Here is a 22,051-nt window from a genome sequence, read left to right on the forward strand (position 1 = left end):
TCGTGCATGTACGAACCTTCATCTATCAGCAAATTGAATTTTCTCTCTGATCTCTCTTTACAAGCCTTTGCTAGAGTCGATGTAGTTATTGTTATTTATTGAATTTATTTCCATTTTACCTTCTGCGTCCTTACCTGCCCTTAGATGCTACGCATTCCTCTGTCCTTGCGTCCTGAATATCTAGAGGACACTTTGCTAGCAATTTTTTTAATGCGATTTAAATAATTTAGCTTTCCAAAATTAATTTCGACTTTGCTCAAGCTTTCTTCATATAATGTTTTTCTCTGAGCTTCTCGAGTTTGATATGCAGTCCAAATCTCTTTCTACCGTCTCATTTCCTGTTTTCCGTGGATGGGCACCATGTGCTATAACTTTACAGCAGCTTTCAAAATTTTTGAGACCTCGACTGTAATTATGGCTTTAAGCACAAAACTGCTTTCCCGAAAGCAGGCACTCAGGTTCTAGAAAACTGGCATCAAATGAACAAGCTTGAAATCAAGTATAAGGTATTAATTTACCGTCGTTCACTTTTTAAGGTATCGAATAATATTACTCTGTGTTATTTCAATAACGACATCGCACCTCTTTCTAATTGTGCTGAGTTTTTTCGTGTCCTACTAGACGAATATTTGAAATCTTCTATGCTCACTGACATATTTTGCTAAATTCAACCCTCTGGTATTAGGGTGTTTCTTCGTACACGAGACTACATTGAGTTACATGTCGGTCCGGCACTTTATTTTGCATTTATTCCCAATGACGTATCATGCTGCATACACAACTTCGGGAAGTATATATGTCACGCATATATTTAGGATCCACAGGTTACCATATTGTGCTGTAAATCCTTACCTTTTCCCCAACCACTACTGCTGCCCGCGTGTAGACGAATTTTATTATCTGTCATTTATTTGACCCTGCTCCATCTAAGACTAGCAACACCTATATATAGGAGCCGTAGTGGTAAAATTGTAATTACGGCCTCTCCATCATCCGCCATAAATAGTAATCTGTAAACAGATTTTTCTACAACAAACATGTGCTACCTCTCGGAGGCAACACCAATTTCAGCAAGCGAATTCTTTTGTTCCCAGGTATAATACTATGGAACTCATTACCCTCACGCGTTAAAACAGTTTAGCCATGAAGGCTTTTCAATAATAGCATGAAATAGTTTTTCTCACAAAGCTATAACCGCATTCTGCGTATTCTTGACAGCTGAAATTAAGAGACTAATGCAGAAAGTAAAGAGAGAGGTCGCCGCTAAACGCACATTTGCTGGAGCAAGCCCCTTTTCCTGAAGAGCCGATATCTCTTGCGCGGCTTGTTAAAGCGACGATGAGAAATAAATTCCTTGATTTGAGAAAACAAAGAGTAATCGCCAAAATTACCCTGAGTATATGAGAAATGGTTTACAATATTTATCGGCCTATGTCTCCGAAAGGGCCTCGTGTCGACATATGTGGCTTCGAAGTAAAGTGCATTTTGTGTCTGATTACCCTTCGTCATGTTCTCAAGTTAACGTACCTATCTTTCCTGTTGCTACTTCAACAACTCGTACAAGATCTATCGCCTTCTGTCTGAGAAAGGAGCTCGTGTCGGCAGATATGAGTTTAGCGCTGTTCTGCGTGCTTTTGTTCTCCTGTGATAGTCTGTTAAATTTCACTATAATTAATCCGGAGAAATGATAACAACTAACCCACCGACATGTTCTTTTCATACCAGTAACGTACCCAGGCTGCTATGTAATTTGATGATGTGGTAGTTGCTCACGGATATTAGCAAATTTGTATCTTTGTACTCTTGCAACTTGTGTTTGATAGCACGCATTCTGCTCGAGAGGTTAACTCTGACAGTTTTACATTTTGACCTCCTCTGCATCAGTTTAATCAACACTGAAGTTTTTGTGAACCGTTTAGTTAAAAGACCGCAACAAAAAACATTTGAAACCAGTACTGCAAATGCTTTCCAAATAGCTCTCAGTATCTCATTCCTACAACAATCCATCAATGCCCAATGCCTTATTATCCCCGGGTGAATTTCATCCTTTCACCCAATAGACTGTTCGTGCTTTTAGAAGTATATTAGTCTTTTGTTAACCCATACCAGTAGATATTTTTTTCTGCTATTCCTAATATTTCACTGCTTTGTAATAAGCACCTGCGAAATTCTATCACTGAAGCTAATATTCCATGACTTACTTGAAATATTGGAGCAAACAGTGTCCCCTTCGTCTCGACACAAAATAACTAGATTTTGCAAATGTCGCTGTCTTCCTGCTGAATGTGTAATATCGCCTGCACGCACAAAACCAGGCTGCCGCCGTTTAACAGCCTTTCCGTGTGATGTGCTTGAGATAATTACTTCTCTAATGCTTTCTCCTGGGTGTTATTATCATAATTGTCATATAAAGATTGAAGAGCGAAGCTGATAAAATTCTGTCTTTTGCATGCGTCGACAGTCCCCGTAGTTATTATCCCTTCCGTTGTAATTTGTACTTTAGCATACCAGTATATTTCCTGCACAAAATTGGTTACTTGTCGCCAACATATTATTATCATACGTTCCGCCGCAGATCCGTGTTTTCGTTGTCATATGTGCTCTTTTTTCCAGGAAGTCTAAGAACAGCGGTCTTTTACCAGCTCTAGCTAACCGTGGCATTGGGCAAGCACAAATAGCTGTATTCTAAGCGCCTACTTCTAGAATCTTCCGTGTTTTCATAGTATCTGGATGATGGATGTTCATGAATGCATTTAATATTCCTCAGTCTCCATTGCCAGCCTTTGTATAACTGATGCTATCGTAACCCGTCTGCGCTTATTCCTCTTATTTCTCAAGGCTGTCTACAATGCTTTTAACAACCTTTCCTTGCCTGTTGAAGAAAGTTCAACAACCAACTTGAATAAAACGTTTCTACTGCAGCAGATATGTTTTTAAGAATATTGGTTGTCTCTTCTCACTTTAGATTGCCTGATTCCAAGCTGCTTTCTAACGGCGATTTTATTTATTGCGACAGCATTTCTACATCATGGAGCGATAATCTGCGCACGGAAGCTGTACGGGTAATCGGGGCATCCTGACACCTGGCAAATCGCCTTTGGACTTGACATCAGACCGTCCATTGCACTGGCTAGTTCCGTTGGTAAAATACTGGAAAGAATGCTGCTTATACGCATTGAGTGGTACCTGGAGCGCTATCGTATATATCCGGATTTAATGTCAGGGTTTCGACGTGGACGCTCTTCAATTGACAAAGTGGTGGACCTGGTATCCTCTGTACAACGCCAGCAAATCTTGAAGCGCTTACTCGTGGCGTTGTTGCTGGATATAAAGAGCGCATATGACAACGTCAATCACCAGGCCATTTTGGACGCTCTGGAAGCTGCCGAGCTAAACGGTAGTGTTTTTTGCTGGATACGCAGTTATTTATCCAACAGATCTCACTTTATGCAGACTGAGGATGGCCCAACATCTAATTTCACTTCCCGTGGAGTCCCACAGGGCGGAGTACTAAGCCCAACGCTTTCCAATCTTACTCTTGTCGGGCTTGTCGACTTAATACCACAATCGGCGCAACATTTAATATATACAGACGACATCTGTATCTGGGCATCAGAAGTTACAAGCCCACAGGTTAGAGCGAGGCTTCAAAAGGCGGCAAATATAGTTGCGGCCTACCTCCACCACAAAAGTCTACAGATATCAACTGAAAAGTGTTCGCTAGTTGCATTTGCACGCAAGAACATGTAACCTTACACCGTACGCATTGATGGTAAAGCAATACCCTACGAAAGCAGCCATCGCTTTCTGGGAGTGATCATCTATCAAAATCTTTCGTGGACTCCCCATATTTCATTCATGAAAAAGAAGCTGACAGCAATTGCTCACGTACTTGCCTTTATTGGGGGAAAGTCATGGGGAGCGTTTGTACGGTCGATGCTTCGCCCGCGGTGGAAGAAGTAGGGGTGCTCCGACGGCGCGGCCGCACTGCAGCGAGCGCTGGAAGAGAGGGCAGCCGCCAGGAGAAACACATGTTCTGGGGCCTCTCCGCAGGTTCTGCTGGCGTGCCTATGGAGCTCCGGCACGTGCGCTGATAATTTCCCACTTAAATCAACATTAAATGGCCCCAACCCTTAGATATTTCTTTTTAGATATTTACACCCCGACTTCTGAGCAGGTAGAAACTTTCGTAACGCTGACTAAACAAATAACTCAATTTCCGAGCAAACAGACTAGTCGTCTGCTCGAACAGCCAACACGCTGCTCTCGCCGCTTCTGAGCGTGCACCGGGCGCACTTCTAGCGGATTGTTGCTACGTCTGGATAATTAAAGAGCAGCTTCATGGCATCATGCCGCTGGGGCAATAGGGGCATTTCTTTAACCTACACCAGTGTAGGAAATCTTCAATACCTAAAATGAACTTTTGCTGCACTGGTGTAGCTGGTGTAGGTTGCCTCTTAGGTAGCTGCCCAACGCATGTGCAATGAGGCTTCGCTATTCTATCCTGTCCTTGTTCGCACCGTTCACACTTCATGCCGGCACACATATATGCACAGAAATGAAGGTAATGTGGTCGTCCAATGACTGAAAACGATTATAGTCAAGAAACACTTTTAATTAGCCAATTCTCCATGGCCTTCACAACTTCTTCATTTCATTAATAATATTTAAGAATACGTTGCTTGATTATTGAACTTTATCGTATTTTTATGCAATCCGTGTTTTGGTGAAGGTAAAAATGTCCCGGGTTCCCTGTCATCATTTGGCCAGTCTTCATATTACCAGGCCGCGTACATTGTTTACAGAGACCGTGGATGCGCATCGCGCTATTTTGCCGTCCCAGTTTACACCCTTCATCTAGACTGTCCTCTCCACTATGGAGCCTGTATAAACCACACGTACTTCTTTCAGTACCCGGCATCAGGAAGATTCCGCTATCGCCGACAGAACTAAAGCAAATTGGTATTGCATATTTCCATAAGCACCATGCAAATCGTTTGCACTTCTACACCGATGGTTCAGTGAATTCCGTGAGTTCTTCAGGCTCCATGGTCATACTCTCAATTAATACAAAAATAAAAGTTAGAAAAATTCGCCACACTACTTGAACAGATGCAGAGCTAACCGCTCTTCGTGTCGCAATTAGGAATATCAGTCAGCAGAGCCCTCAGCGGTGGTCTATTTTTATAGATTCAAAAGCAGCCCTGGAAGCCTTAAAAGCGGCTCTTCGCCGTGGAGCCCATGAAGACCTCGTTGGAGAAATACGACAAATTCGTCATTGTACAATTAATGGAGGACAGGACATCATCTTCCAATGGCTTCCAGGACACAGAGGCATAGCGGGAAATCTTCGGGCGGCGACGTCACACGAACAGCCCACCAAGGCAGCGATTATGTGTTGATCCCCTTTTCCAGTGCAGACGCAGCGGGCAGGCTTCGCGCTCTTGCGCGGGAACACACACTCTCCTTGTGGGATTCTGGCCAGTTTGCGAACTGCCTATTAAAATGCCTGGACCCTGACCTGAGGATCCGGCTTCTACCTGGTCTACCCCGACGCGAATAAACTACTGTGCCGCCTGTGGGTTGGTGTAGCATTCACAAACTCGTATTCTTTTATAATAGGCATGGCAAACAGCCCTGCATGTGCAAACTGTGGGTGCGACGAGTCTGTAGGCCTCATTCTTTGTGAGTGCCCCATATACAGTGAGGAAAGGCAGTGTCTGCGCCATACGCTGGAGCATCTAGATGGACGCCCATTGACTGAAATTAAGATTTTAGGTCCCTGGCCACGGCGATCGTCTGCGGTTAAGGTCTCCCAGGCACTGCTCCGCTTTATGAAAAGCACAGGCCTAATCGAAAGACTGTGTTTGCTGTTATGCTAATTGATTTGACTGTGACGTGATGTGATGTGGCATGTCTGTGATGTGACTGTACTAACTTCAGCCATTCCTCTCTCACAACTTTTATATTCACTCACCCCCTTCGCCTAGTGCAGGGTAGCAAACCGGTTGCTTTTACGCTCTTACGGGTTAGCCTCTCTGCCTTTTATACTCATCTTTCTCCTCCCGGTGCATCGAATCTGTGCGGTGATGTGTGACTCGAAAAAAGCGGACATGTGAGGAGGGAGATTAAAATAAAAACGATTGATGGTGACCAGTGATGGAAAAAAATTGCAGTGTCAGAGTTACTACTGATGCTAGTTAGTAAAATAATAATTATTGTGGCTAAATCCCTTGAAACGATCTATATGTCAACCCAGATCTTGTAATGACTGCAACTAATTAGAAATGAGTAAAATTCTTAGCGATCAGGGGTCACGATCACCGTTACTGGGCAATACTCATGACAGATAATGACTACTAAATGACCAATATGTGAAATGATTATGATTTGTAAGGCCGAAACTTATTGGAAATGAGCAATTATGCCTACCTGTGAGTGGTAGTGACTAAAATGACAAGATATGACTCTGCACGACTACGAAATGACCAGTATGTGAAATGACGACTTGAAATGATTGCAACTGATCGGAAATCAGTAAAATGCTTAGTGATGAGTGATAATTACTGCAATAACTAGGCAAACTCCTCATGACGAAAAACAAGCAATAGGCCGAACGACGAGTTCAATCACTGCAACTGAACGTGAATGAGTAAGATGTATAGCGATGAGAGGCAAATGATAGGAGAGGATGTGTGGGTTTTCGCCATTCTCCTGTGAGAGACATCTAAGAGGCCCTAAAATATTTGTTGTATATTGCGCCTTAGTGCATAGCACGCACTTCATCGATAGGGTGGTCGAGCCTCGATCCTGAAGCAGGATTGCAAAACATTTTATTTTTCCTCTCCACTGGCACACACCGCGCTCAAGTTTCACTCAAGGTGGGGGAGTAAATTCTTTTTTTTCTCCACCTTCCCTGCATAGCGAAGATGCGACCGCAGCGGCGCTTCCCCCAGCTTAGAAACCAGGATGTGCTTACCAGAAACACTCTGCAGGCCCGGTAATCCCCTTCTGCATAGCAAACGCAGAGAGAGAACTGTTACACACCTTCCGCTCCTACTCTTGCAGCCCTTCTTCCGATTAGGTGGCGGAAGCATGGCTGAGTCGACGAGTGGGATGAGCTTAAGGGGGGTATTCTACGATTTTGTTTTATATACTTAAGAACCTCGGCCACAGCTTGATGTCAACTCTGCAAGGTTGGTGCCTATTAATTCACAATATCGGGACACCTGCCCATGGTGTGGTAGCACACCTTCGTTATACCACATCACGAGGCAATGTAGAAATAACGACAGCTTTCGTAAAGACCCGAGTGCGGAACAGTGGGAGAGCCGGCTCTCCAGCGGCGATTTGGATTGCCAACTAGGTCTAATCCAGCACGCCCAGCGAGCAGCGAAGCTCAGCGGAGCCCTGCAATAGGGGCACCGACCCTGTGAGAAGGCGGAAGATGGACCACTTCTGCTACTAGCACAAGACCCTCCTAGATAACCTAACGAATTTCCTATCCTATCCTATGCTCGTACGTTTGACTGCTTAATGTTTGGAGCAGGTCAGTTGATGTCACCGCCCACTGCAATTCAAACTGGCCTTCAGACCCGGTTTATCAGTTTATTTGAGAACTGGCGACTTCATGTTCAGCACGTAAGTGTTTCTGTGTGCGGACTAAGCAGTGCTCTATGTATGAGATATATTTGTGCGTGACATGTAACCTTTTGCTAGAGCAGTGGCAACTCTGTGTTACTCAACCAGCGCAACTTTCTTTCTCTCCTCTATATGATCTTTAAATACATTTCCATCATTCTTCATCAAGATGTGACTGGCTTGTCATCTGTCTCCATCGTGCCTAATCATTATTCTGAGGGTTGTGCTCTTTCTCAGGAACACACCTAACATCACTCTTGCTGTACTTTGTTGGTCTCTCATTTAGGGAGGTCACCATATATTCTCTGAAAAATGGCTCAACTGTAGCTTATTTAATCTATTTCACAGTGCCGTCTCCTTCAAGATATTTTCCCTTGTCTTCTTCCTTTCGTTCCTGCTTGCTCAGATGTTTTAGCCAGCCAGGATACACTGTTTCATAAATTCTTTGGTCCGTAACTAGTTATCGAATGACAGGCAACGAGCGGTTTGTGAACTGCTTTTTTTTAATTTGGACAGGAAGCACTATTCTCACCCTTGTTTCCCAATAAGCATCCCACTTTTGTTCTATTTCCTTCTGAGATAACTGCGCCTTATTTTCCTCTCGCTTTCCCTAGAAACTAGGCGTCGTTGCTGAACGGCGCACGTAACCCACTGCTTTGCTTCTTGTTTCTTTTGCCTGTGGTGTGCTACTTTTACTTCTTTTATTTTTTGCGTTGTTTATTCCCTCGGGGCCTAAACAAGAATGTTATGACGGTGTAGGTATGCTCAAATGAAAGAAGAAAGCCTGGCTGTTCTCAATAAGTTTGGGAAGTGAACGATGATGCAGTTCCTGCGTCCAAGTGGCATATGACGAAGGATTAAGCGGGGAGGGGCCAGATGCCACTAGTTGCCGTAACCTCGCCGGCTTCAACGCTGGACATTTTCAAGTACTTTTTTTATTACACGTTGATAGTTAAAGCTGATTGTCATCCCACTTTTCCATAGGCGTTTTGCTCTTCTTCATCGGCACTTTTTTCTATTAGTGCTATTGGTGCGTTATTTGTTTTCCTCGATGTACCACTTATTTACTCGTGCATTTTAATCAGACGAAATTTTTAGTGTGGGTATGTTGGCATCAAAAGTCACTCAAAAATTTGAAGCAAAATGTAATGTGTGATATTGCTTGATCAGATGCTGGAATAAACAGTCATGTCTGAATGTGTATGATGTATGGTGCCGAAAGGGTAAGTCATGTCATTGACATGCTTGCATGAGTCGTTCTAGTCGTTTTAAGTGTGCATTCGTGCGCGCATCTGTCCCCACAAAAAGTCACATACTTTATTAGACGTTATAAACCTGTAATTTCAAACCTTTTCAAATCCTTTAAAAGGTGCTAAAGAGTCAGTGAACAGTCATGAACAGTTCTATAAAGATTGCACAGAACAGTCAATAGCCAACGCGCTTTATTTAAAAGCTTTCGCCTCGCCGCACTGTAGTTGTCTAAAGTGCCGCCTCCAATTCTTGGTTCCACAGTCGAGGGCAGCGCAAGGACATTTTCGCGGCTCGGAGCAATCGGGACCTCATCGCCTCCCTGCCGTCGCTGCAGCATCTCTTTAAAGCTGGTGTCTGGTCATGCCTATAAATTTTTCCTGATGAAATTTTACGTGAGCCTGTCGCTTGCTTTGGTCCATTGTTTCAATTAGTATAGTTTTGTTCTATCATTTTTCGACTTATCATGGCTTCTTTTTGGTTTGCTTCTTTTAACGTGCAACATTTACACCATCCCGATTCTCGTTTAATTATAAGTGCATATTTTTCGTCAACGCAAAGACGATTTTGTAACGTAGGCGTGATCATTTTCTTGCTAGCTTAAAGGGTAGGCGCTCACTGCACCTATGGAAATGATAAACTCGCAGTTCTTATACACGTCTTTCTAGACTGCACAGAACTCGGTTTGTGAACGTATACGCGCCAGTCACGCGTGGTTTGAGGAACGAGGTCTTCCGTTGTATCGCGTCGCATTTCCTGGATAACATGCCCCATGTCCTATTCGAGGATTTGAATTGTGTTGAGACGAACCACACGGTATCAGGGGCCATGTACAGGGTGTTTCGAACTATCACGCTAAAAATGTTTCGGAGGCAGATTCGATCATTACGCATGGAAGACGCTTGAGTTGCACTACACGGACATAACTTCGAAGCCACGCGAGCAGGGGCACAAAGCGAAAACCGGCTAGACTGGGTTTACATTCCCTCCGCTTTGGCATTGACTTTCTACATTTCCTGAGTTGTGATGACTGACCTGTGATCACTTCCCAGTGGTAGTTAAGCTAGAAGCAGCCACAGAAAGTGCGAACAGGCCCTTGGTACGGCGCATGGATGCAACCGTAATATAAAATGAGCAAGGATTATATTTCTAGTGTTTAACGGCATAAAGCGTAAAATTAGTAGTGCTTGGTTGATATATGAGGGATAGTTGCTCTCGTCATGACAACTCCCACTGCGTACTACGCGTTCAAAGCACTCTGACGCAAAATTCTCGTGCGTGTGAGGAAGGCGCGGCGTGCCCGTGTTGCGACCGTGCTGAACGATGTTCTGCGCCGCAGACGTATCGTGCACGATGGGTTGTGCTCAAGTTTGCGATGAGCGAGCCCGTATAGGCGTTTCGTGTGCATCATTATCGTATTCTCGAGGACAACGCGCGAGCTTCAATTTGAGCGGAAGCCTCCCGATGGCCACTTGAAGATGCCGCGGACCTAGGGAATGCTCGGGTTATGAACCAGTGCAGTGACAGGCGGACTAGCGGGAAAACAGTCATGCTTGGATCGGAAGACGCGGGGTCAAATATGTGGTCCAATAGTGGTAAAATATGCCCCCTATATCAATAATAAGCTAAAACCCAAGAGTAAGCTACTATATGCAGAGTGATGTCTTTACTTTAAAGCCTAGAATAAGCGTAGTGATGCAGATAACTCTCGGGTAGCTCCACGTTTACTCACAAGCTAAATCACAGCTAATTGTTTAACAAACTTAAAAAAGATATGGCAAAGATACTCTTTAATGCATATTGTCTACCACCAAAAAAAAGATAATATTGACTGAAACGGCGCCAATTGGTCCCACGGGTTCGATCCCATCAGCCAGCGGCTGAGTTTAGATGGAGGCAAACAGGAGAGGTGGTTGTGTGCTGTGAGGTGTCAGCGCATATTAAAGATCCCCACATTTTCTAAATTGTTTCGTAGCCCGCCACTAAGGGAACTAGTTCTCTCTTTCTACTGTTATTTCCATCTTCCTCCCTTCCCCTATGAGACGCTTAAGGTGCCAACAGAAGAAGCGCAATAGATACTGTGCATTTACCTTCCTTGATCCTCTGAATGTTTAATATTTTGATCTTTCTAACTGAACAGAGAGACAGTTGTAGATGACCAGACACAGATTCTGAAAGGCTATGTACATTGCACAAACGGGAGAGTGGCGCAACTAAGCGGTATTCCTGCTACACTACAACACAAACAGAACAACAGTAACCACTAAGTATTCAAAGAAGCCGCGGTAACACCTCGTTTCATGGTTCACGATGATATTGAATATTCTATATACAAGCCATCACGCAGTTCTCCTGAACGCACATTCAAAAAACTCGCGTGAGCGACTCTAGGCAGCGCCACAGTTTGCACACTGATAGTTGACCAACACCCTATCTGGCAATGCGCAGTCGCATGGGGAGGACGCCCCGGCGCCTGAGCCAATCGAATTCTATCAATTCGTTGAGCAGCCGACGCACTCTCCACATTCGCCAATTCGAGGCACTGGTTTTCAATTATTCGTCAGCCGAAAGCCTGGAACTAGCAACTAGCTTGCTGATATTTCCAGTTGGCAGATCGCATAAATTGTGATCAGAAAGGTCGGTATTGAGCGCAGATTTCATGTCGTCCGTCTTGCGGTGAAAAGGAAGAGGCTGGTCCGCCAGCGGGTCGAGGTAGCGTATTGGTGCAAACATGTGGCGCGCTGTACTAAACCAATAAAGATGAGGGAGCGACCAGGGTAGGTCAAGCCGGTCAACGGCCACTGCACCAGTATCAACTCAAGCACTCGAGCAACCGTCGGGGTGCGGGAAAGACCGAGGCCCACCATGCTCTTGGAAATGTGTAGAGGTAGACGCCCGGTAAGAATATTGAAAGTAATCAAATTGTATTGGCTAAAAATGAGACAAAATTACCTTAAAGATATCATTACAAAATCCATTACGCAAAAATTAAGCGATTTCTTGGAGACGAACAGGAACATTTTGTGCGCCATAAGGAGCTTCTTAGGTTGAACAACAAGACAGTTCAACGCGTATTGCACAGAAAGCAGTCGGCTACCAAGGAACTACAACAGATATTCAAGCACTACCGCTTCATCCACTACTGGTATGTGTTGAGCCCTTCGCAGCAAGAACGAGATGAGCCCTACTTCCGCTTATTCAGCAGCTGATACCCAGAGCTCACAACGGTCAGGGTTGTCTAAATACAAAAGGTAGCCAAAACCGCAGCAAATTTGTCGAGAAGTGTGTCTTTTCTTGTTTTTGGTCCTCGAGCCCGCTCAAAATTCAGCAGAAGCCTGCACGGCACTCATCGATGTTGCCGTCTTCACTAAAGTTGCTTATTTAGCGGCACCCCTTCACCGCCTGATTACCAAATCGCTATTTGATGCATTCTTTCCTATGAAAGAAAGGCTGCAGTGTGGGGTCATTCCTTCGAATTTACAGCGCACTCAAATGTGACAAACAACAATGTTTGTCCACTTTTGTATTTCGTGGGCACACATGCTCTCCTTGTGGAATTCTGACCAGTTTGCGAACGGCCGCCTATAATCCCTCGACACTGACCTGAAGCTCCGGCTTCCACCTGGCCTACCCCGACGTGAAGAAACTTTGCTGTGCCGTCTGTGCGTTGGTGTAGCATTTACAAACTCTTATTCTTTTGTGATAGGTATGGCAAATAGCCCTGTATGTACAAACTGCGGGTGCGACGAGACTATAGGCCACATTCTTTGTGAGTGCCCCATATACAGCGAGGAAAGACAGTGTCTACGCCGTGCGCTGGAGCATCTAGATGGACGCCCACTGACGTAAATTAAGATCCTAGGTCCCTGTCTACAGCGATCGTCTGCTGTGTTCTCCGCTTTATGAAAAGCACAGGACAGATCAAAAAGCTATGATTTTTTTTATGTTACGTGATATGACTGTGACGTGATGTGATGTGAATGTACTGTCTTCAACCATCCCTCTCTCACCCACAACTTTTATACCCACCTACCCCTCTCCCCAGTGCAGGGTAGCAAACGAGTGCCTTTCCTGCTCATCGTCCTCCTCCTCCTCGAAAATGACAGTTCGATGCGGAGGCGATGCTTGTTAAGCGCTTATCAAGTAACAGGTCTGCGCGTGATAGTCTAGGCACGCTTTCAGTCTACTGTTTACTGGCGGTGATGCGTCGCTGCTGGCGGCATTAGTAGATGGCTGCTGGGCGAGAACCATCACCATTGGGCCTGCAACTGAGGTCTACAGGTGACCAGAAAAAAGTAGTCCGATGTATTACAGAAGAGGCTTTTTCTACTGCAGCCCATGAAGGATGCGGACAAAAGTTTTGTTAAAGGTCAGCTGCTTTTCGGCATTGTAGCTGCTATACAAAAAGCCAATGTTAATGAATTGAATGCATACCTTGTTGTGTAAAATTGGTTTTTCAAACCGATATGCACATTTTTGTCGAGTAGAGAAATTTGTTGTATTTTTTGTTTGTGGCTTTTCAGTAGTCGGGAAAAAAGTATGAGAGCGCTGTTGAATCTACACTACAGGAAGGCGAAAGCCTGAGCGTTGCTGCTGCACAAGGTATGTCGTCTTTGTTCTTATTGTCATTATCAAGTAAATGCACCGTCATTATCATGCTGTCATTATTGTCATTAACATAATCACAGCATCATTTTCATCGCTGCTATCATCCTAACGGTAGACAAGCAGAAGTATGGTACGCCTTTAATGATGCCTTGCCTGGCGTAGTAGGCTAAAGCGTTCGACTGGGGTTCCGAGGGATGGAGGTCAGATTCCCGATGTAGACTAGATTTTTATTTTTCTGATGACGTCAGCGGATTGAAAGATATAATGCGACCACGAAAGCCGAGAGTATGAGCCATTAAAGGATTTCGCCTCAATACAGTCGCTGATGCCGTGATGCCGCCGTGGTCTTAAATTGAAAAAAATGCAGTTTTCCTACAAGCTTTAGCTATCCTAGCAAGTGGCGCTAGCAAGACGTATTCTTGCTTCAAACATGTTCCTGAACGTGTGGAAAGATAGCAAGGCAGAATTTCCAAAATTGCAATTTGCAGCGCTTATGCCAGTGACTAAACGTGAACGACATTTGCTCAACTAGAATTGAAGCAATGAACCTTAAAAATCTTCATAAGCTTACACCCCTAATTTATTGGAGTGCATGTTTGTAGAAGTGCTAGATTACAGTCGTGCATCTCAAGAAGCGGCGCTAGCAATAAATCACAGCTAGAGAATGTTCACTCTTTGTCATAAATTCCCATACCTACCATGATGATCCATTAAATTCAGCTGGGCAATAAAAAAGGCTATTACCCCGGCAGAGTTAGTCATTTTATTGACGAGTTTAACAGCCTCATAAAGATCAATTAAAGCCCTATGCCAACGCGGTTTAAATGCGCTAATCACGGTCATTCTCCCAGCAGTGTTAGTGGCGTTCTAAGCATCTTGAAGGCACGGACATTGGGATTTTAACGGGAAAAAATGATATGTAAAATGATTGCTTCTACGATGGCAGTGGGACGGGTTCACCCTTTTTAATGAAAGGCTTTGCTCCAGTTCACACGGGGAGAATGACAGCTTCTCGGGTTTCACATTTTCCAAGAGCTGCATCAACAGGTGATCCTATCGTATCGGCCACGAAGAAGGTCGTTGGAGCTTTCTTTTTAGGTCAAGGGGAGATTTTATAGCTTGCTTCCTGTCATAATAAAAAAACAGCGCTACGGACGTGGACGGAGGTGAAGAACAAACAGGACAGGCGCTGACTCGCAACTGAAGTTTATTGAAAAAAAAAAAACACTGTATAACACTGTCTGTACGCTGTTTTTTTCATGTCACCGTACCAACTCGCCCAGATGTATCTTCTATTGCTTCCTGTGCTTGCAAAACAATCTTTTAACGACTTGGTCGGGGAGGAGCACCACAAGTATGTCTGATACACGGCTACGTTTCTTACAGAAAACCTCTACCTCAAGGCATCTCCCTTTATCTATCGTGTGCATATCTAACCTGAGTTCCCAGCAAGACAGCCCGAAATGCTCCGACCTTAGCCCATGGCCCACACAATACATGCGCTAGAGCCATTAAAAGCAAGCATTTCGCGAGAAGCTTGCCTAAATTTGTGGTCAATTTATTACAGGTGCTGTTCGCACACCCGACAGCCGGTAGTTTGTCACTAGCATGGAAGTGGCTTGATTATCACTGACCACGGGTGCGCCATTTGGCAGTAGGCCGCCTGTGGGGTGAAGGCCATTTGGCGACTCTTCCAGTGCGCGTCGTCCAGAGTACAAATCAATGTATTCCCACAATGCTCACCCACTGGTTTTTTTAGAATAGGCAAGAATTTGCACGCTTCATTGTTGTGGGCCGCAAATTACATTTCCGTGAAAACTTCTAGAGTTCGGCAATGGAGAATGCGTTGTTGTCCGTCGAACCGCTCATATTGTGTCGCAAAACGAGACAAAGGCACTGCGTGACTAACGGATAACAGAGCCACCGCACGATCTCATGCCTCCCCCAAAGAACAAAGTTTAGACTACTTCAGCACCAAAGGGACTGCTTCAAGAGGAGCGGTGAGCGATGTGCCGTGAAGCTTGTCTTGTAAGAATTGTCCGCATTTACACTGCAAACCGTATATTCAAATCTAGCAGTCGGTTTTTTCGCCTTTGCAGAACAGGAGTTTCCACGCCATAATTGGTTTAACGAAGATAGAAAAGACAAGAATGCATTGAAGACTGAAATTCGAACGTGTTTTAAAGGGAAGCTGTAGTATATTCCTCAAAACATTAGTTATGTGCAGCATCTTATAGTTTTTTGTCCGCTGAACAAGACTATCATACTTAAAAACGGCAGAAAGGTGGGCAAACGGCTGTTTTTTTACAAGAAAACGAGCACCAGCGGGACCGCCCACCAAGCAAACGCCGCTGTTGTCTGTAATTGCCCGGACCCATCATGACGTCAAGTTTGGGTATATGCGAGCCCAGCGCCCAGGAGTCTTGAGAGCTTGATCTAAAATGTTATTTATTGTTCGAACAATGTACAACACCTCTACCCCTTACCGTACGCGTTCGAATAACTAGCCTTTAAAAAAAAAAGGCTGCTCTATGAAAGACGCTGTCGAGTACGTCGACAGCGAAAGCAAAGTCAGAACATTTGCGTGAGTCGAAAAGTGTAAGACCTGGCCCGCTTTAACCACTGCCCTTTACACACGTCTTTCCCGTCTAAGTAGAAACGAAAGGAATAGGCATTGTATATGATGCAATCATAGTCGACAGCGCCTTTATACAACCTTAGAGTATCACCCAACGGCGCAACAACAAACGCAAGCGTACGGCAGCTGCACCTGCCCGTCCTATATATCTATGCAGCTACTTTGGTGCGCTGTTTAACGCAAGGCCGAAAATGGTCCGGCTTCATCCGCATCATGAAATAAGACATGTTCGAAGCGCCTGCAGCGCCGGATGAAGCCAGCTTACCAGGGCGGTGCCGGCAGCGAGCGTGGCCGATGAGCGCACTCCCTGGTCGTCACTTGGCCTATATTTTGCTTCGGATCGGCGCCGCAGCACACGACGTTTGGAAATTGAGCGGCGCTGGAGTAAACAGGCTACTCGTAGAACTGCTTACTGCAAATCACTTTGTCTCACAACGAAATGAAGGTATCATTCATCCCTGCGTATACTTCAGAAGATGGGCTAATATATGCGTACGAGAAGATCGGATGAGCAGCGACGGCACCGGCGACTGCCGCTACACAGCTGTGAAGAGAAACTTGCTTGTATCGCAGTTATCCTACCAGCATCTCGGTACGCGTCAGCGAGCCTCAATAAGGGTTAGTTTCCAACATTCCGTTATCCCTGCGCTTATTATTTAAGACAGCAATAAATTTGAGCACGCTTTCTTGATGCTAGCGCAAATGATCCATGGACAGCTAGAGGAAAGCGCGGCCGGTGGGGGATGTCGAGGCAGTGCTGCGTTCGGACGATGCTTTAGCGCGCTGTTGCCGCGCGAGCAGCACGGCAATCCAGACACTGCATCATAAATGACTAATGCAATGCAGCTTCATTCTATCGTTCATATTCATTTCGTTTGCTATACCTAATTGGTAACTGTTGACGTAGCCGAGAAGGGCGGCGAGCTGTGTAACAACAGTGAGCCGCGAATCGCGTTTTAATGCAGTATTCTCGGTTAAGCTTAACGACGGTGAAACCAGCCGTGCAGCTGTTGTATTAATCTAATTAGGTGCGGGAACAATGACAGAACAGCCAGAGACTTCAGTTGTGCGGATTTAATTGAAATCCCAAATGGCCGCAATCGCTGCCAATATTCGATTATAGTCATCAGCATGCAAATTATCAGTGCAAACCACAGCGGATTCCAAAGGCAAGATTTTGTTGTCCTTTTCATGACAGAGGCCCACAGCGCCGAAAATTTCTTATCCGCTAGGAACTATAAAGCACGATGTCGCTTGGACCACCAAAGTTCGCACCACGGAAAGCCGGGCTGCTAGCCACCAGTTACTTCACGCACTCACAGGAATGCTTGTTTTCTAATGACACAAGAAAACAATTTTCGAACATTAAACGACGTTTATTTTAAACATGAGCAAAAGAGGCTTACTAGTCGGAGGGCGTCGAACAGCTCGGAGTGCCACTCCGCAACAGCTGCGTATCTGCTGGTTGACCTCATGGGATCTTTGCAGGCGCGGAACCTTCAGCACAGAATGCTAGAAATGGAGAAAACGAACGACACCAGCAGCAGACTGCGCTGATCCGTAGATCTCCAAGACGCGGGACGGAGCGTAGCAAGCGTGTAAAACTCGTGGCCGGCCTGGCCGGCCGCCCGGCATTTCCTAATTCACGTCACAGCCGCCTGTTCCCAGTTTCGACGCCCCGCCTCCGCCGCTCCCGGTAGCGACGGGAGTATGACCGCGGTGCGTTTTGAACAAGCGATGTTTGTTTTTCTTATCGCCAGAATCGAAAAAAAAATAACACACATGATTAACAATACCCCTTCTTTCCAACCACCGAATTTCATGCAATTTGAAAATCGCTTCAGCTTCCCTTTAAGGAATGCCAGTGCGGAATGCCAGTGCACTTCGACAAGTGGCGAAAGTACAATACTACAGAAGCGCTATTATGCAACTAATATGTCATTCAAAGGACAGAGAATACAAACGCAGTGCATAAATTATTTAAAGCGAACAGGGAAAAATAACGAGGGAGAAAAATAACATAAAGACGCCGAGTAAGACATTTAACTGTGCCAAAAGTCTGGCTGCAAAATCAGCACATACATATTTTCGCAAACAATGCACACCTTTAGGAAACCGGCTGTATAGCTGACATGGATATCTCTTCTTTCGCACACACTGCACGTGAAGGTTTGATTACATGAGTCTGCCTGGCTTGAAGTTAATCAGGATTCGATAATTCGGCGCGAAAGTCACTCGCTTGCGTTTCTGTACGTCTGCTGCCTTTAAAATGTCTATAGCCTTCATGTTTCGTCAGCTGTCAACCAAATAAGGCGAAGCCCCGTGTATGACAAATTTCAGTTTCCGTTTGGTCGCACGCTAAGGACGTTCTCTTTGACAAATTTAGGCGTTTGCACAGGAAAGCGGACGTCAGTACACCACGCCCGATTTAGAAAATGTGAACCCGAAAGAAGGTTTTAGGAAATTCTTTGTTTTGCCTGTGATTAGTTATTTTTCCAGACCTTTCGTGCTCAGTTTAATATCCTACTCTGTACTATTTTTGGTTACCCTTAATAATCAGTATTTTTTACGCTCTGTTTTTGTTAACGTTTTTCATGACCTTGTTTATGTAACGTATTCTGGAAATAAAGATATATATATATATGTATATATATATATATATATATATATATATATATATATATATATATATATTTGTTTTTGAATGAACGCTCATGTCCTGCCTTCCGTCTTCTATTTGTGTTCGTAAAGTTTTCGCTCCAACTTCACCTACTTTCCAATTCAACCGGGTCAACATTAAAATCAACAATTCAGCCACCAAACGGCAGTTGTCTGCTACACATATGACATCACTCAGTTTGTTTCTGGCGTAGCAACACTCGTCTAGTAGTTGAACGTGAGACCAACCTTTCTTTCAGAAGATTTCAATTAAATTTACTTAGCGCTTCTGCAAGCAAACTTATCAAGAGTACAATACTGAATTCAATATTAAGAATCACAATACTGAGCATGAATAACGTTATTGGCGTTCAGTAATGTACTTGCATCATTTCTCAGGCAGGATACACGAAAAATTGGGTCGCTACTCATTTAAGCACACCGCGCAGGGATGGCTGACACAAAGAGAAATAGGCGCGGGTAATAGCACAAACACAAGAGGCATAGCTTAATGCTTTGGTCAGCAGTGCCAGTGAATTACCGACCAGCATAGAAACATGAGTTTGCTGAGGGGCATCCTTCTCTTTTTGTTGTGCTCTGTACTCGCATCAAATTCGCATGCGCCCTTCGACGTAGCTCTTCAATGTCCACAAGCAGGCAGCATTGATTAAATGTTGCGGAGGAGGGCGCCACTGCACATATCTTAAAGAACAAAAAAGAATTGGAAGCCTTCCCACTTGATCTTTATCGGCCAGCTGTGGTAGTTCCTTAGTCAAGACGCCTGTTTTGTAATATCCACTATAATTCTTGGCACGTGTCCTGTACGAGCTTACCTCAATGCATGCTAGCTAGGTAGCCAGAAAGGTCATCGTCTAAAGTTTGATGCAATTTGCATACGAAAGGTATATTGATACCTTTGTATAAGCAAAAAATGTATAAGCAAACCTTCTGTCACTCTAAATGACAAAGAGATAGCTTTTATTGGTGACCTTTGAGTGTCGCACGTGTCTCTGCCTTTTGGTTTGGTTTTATCGACTTCAGTGTGGCGTAGAATGTACTGTCTTTCCTTTAAATTGCCAAATTTTGGCATTAAAAACTTAGTTGAGAGTCAGCGCTCGCCCCGTGTCTTTCTCGTTCTTGTCTACCGTTGTTCGCGCTGTTTTACAATTATGAAAGGTATATTGTCGCATAGTGCTGACAATGCCATTGGCGACAAATGTGGAGCCTTGAAATTCACTGGAACAGTTCTTTATTTGGGCTGGCTTGTACCCAATAAAGAAATCATCAATCGGTGGTGGCAATGGCAAAAAAACGTGCTCGTCGACTGTCGACCAAAGATTGCCCGTCGCACCCGTCAACGCTCAATTAAAAGGCGGGGACGAAACGTCGAGATAAAGCCGCAGACGGTGACTAGCACAACATGGGACATTGCAGAAATACACGCGAGTGGTCGGAATCTTCGAGAAACATCTCGGCGCATCTTGCGCGACAAGGAAACGGGTAAAGCTGCGCCTCGTGACAAGCATGAACAAAGAAAGAATACATAATTTATTCGCGTGCCAGAACCAGAGTGATAAGGCTTTATGCCGGCGGCTGCTGAAAAAACAAGAACTTTGAATGTTTCAAGGCAATATCTTTTTTGTTTTTGCAATTTTGCCGCCTGTTTTAGCAATATTCGACTTTCGTCCGTTTCATAATGAACAACGCGCAACTAGCGGGTCTCGCAAAAAACAATTGATGCGAAAAGCTTTTGTCATCTTCCCTAATAAATACGTTAAACAAAAGTCAATCATTCCGCGATAAAGCATTGCACGTTTCAATTATCTTGAGTACAAAAAGAATACCTAAGTATGCCATACCTATAAAACGAGATATGTATTTCGTTAAGCATTCTAGATGGACACTTGAGCTTGACAAAACTAGGTGTCGGTGTCAGCTAGAAAAGCATTCTTGGAGCTACTTATGGGTGGAGAGAAAAGTGAGGATTTTCCCATAATGTGCATCCCCGCTACACATTCCTTACACATCTACTTCGAATAACTGAACCTTAACAAAGTTGTGGTTCATTGGTCTACTATATTTATCTGATACACCTGATGCGGTTATCAGCTTGCTCTCCGATGATCGAGGACAGCTCGCATTACTGAAAAGGTTGTTCGTTGATTCGGCTTGTAATGAAGCTTTTGTCATTCCCGGATAAAGAATAGTAGGCTGTGTAATTGTGGAACTGATTATTTAAAATGTAACGTATCTGAAAAATATTGTCCCATTATGCCGTCAATTACGACGAAAACAGAGACCGACGTTGCCCATAAACTCTTGAATTTGCTGCATCACCAGCTAAAGAATTATGCAACTCCGCAGTGCCGACCGTAGCCAACGTGCTAGGCGGTAAACAAATATTAAACCTCATAGCTCTCAGCAACGCTGAATGTGACGCAAAACAGAAACATGGTGATATATCTGTCAGAGGCCACCGGATTCATTTGGTAGAATGATGAACCAGTCGCTAGCGGCTGAATTCGTTCGCGGAAAATATTGGTCCGTGTTGGGCTACCAAGCACGCGATAAATAGGGAGAGGTAAAGCGGCTCACTTTTGTGAGCGGCTCAGAACGTTACAGCTCACTAAAGTGAGCCGGGTAATTTAAACGGCTCACCCGATCATTTAAATCTGGGTCGCTAAAGGGCGAGCAGTGGTTCTGTTGGAGAGAAAGAAATCAGCTCTCTCTCTCTCTCTCGCCTTCACTGATCACCGCCCGTTCGACCTCCCGAACCTCAACGAAGGTGTGGAAATAATTGTGTCTCCATTCTATCTTCATTAATTCTGAGTAATAAATTCCAGTGAACAGCATTATTCGTTTTTTAGATACGATTCTTGCTGTGTAAGTATATTGTTACGACGGGAGTAAGACGGTCGGAGCACTGAACAAGACGATAGGGCAGGGAGCTCATCTGGTCAACGGCAGCACGTCCAGCACGAGAGTCTTTTCCCAACGTCTTTTTCCTTCACTTGAGTTCTAAGCTTCATCTTCTTCTGTACTGTTACATTTTCCCCCTGGGCAGATGAAGCCCCCCGGGCGAGGTAGTTATTCGTTTCCACGAGTGACACGGCTTCATCCGGACGACATGGGCAACTTCGGTTCTGACTGAACGACGACCACTTGCTGTCATACGTGCTATTTGGCAGTTCACTTCACTGACGCGTTCAAGCACAACGTAAGGGCCAGCGTAAAGCGCCAACATTTTCTGGGCTAAAC

The 22,051-nt window shown here is 44.6% G+C and overlaps 1 protein-coding gene across 9 annotated transcripts in view; it reads right to left on the reverse strand.

The window, feature by feature from the left end:
• LOC146193294 (phospholipase A1-like) overlaps window positions 1-18,308 on the reverse strand; it is a 95,833-nt gene extending 77,525 nt beyond the window's left edge. For 4 of the 9 annotated variants that reach the window (XM_084602673.1, XM_084602671.1, XM_084602668.1 and 1 more), the window contains exon 1: window positions 2,202-2,364. The gene's annotated coding sequence lies outside the window, so the exon portion shown is untranslated. Of the gene's footprint in view, window positions 1-2,201; window positions 2,369-16,400; window positions 17,003-18,240 lie in introns of those variants that run through there. The other 5 variants (XM_084602667.1, XM_084602666.1, XM_084602669.1 and 2 more) reach the window with 5 other exon arrangements.
• Between the last annotated feature and the right edge of the window lie 3,743 nt (window positions 18,309-22,051).

Source organism: Amblyomma maculatum, chromosome 4, assembly GCF_055883805.1.
Source record: "Amblyomma maculatum isolate TAMU_Amacu chromosome 4, ASM5588380v1, whole genome shotgun sequence".
Classification (NCBI taxonomy): domain Eukaryota; kingdom Metazoa; phylum Arthropoda; class Arachnida; order Ixodida; family Ixodidae; genus Amblyomma; species Amblyomma maculatum.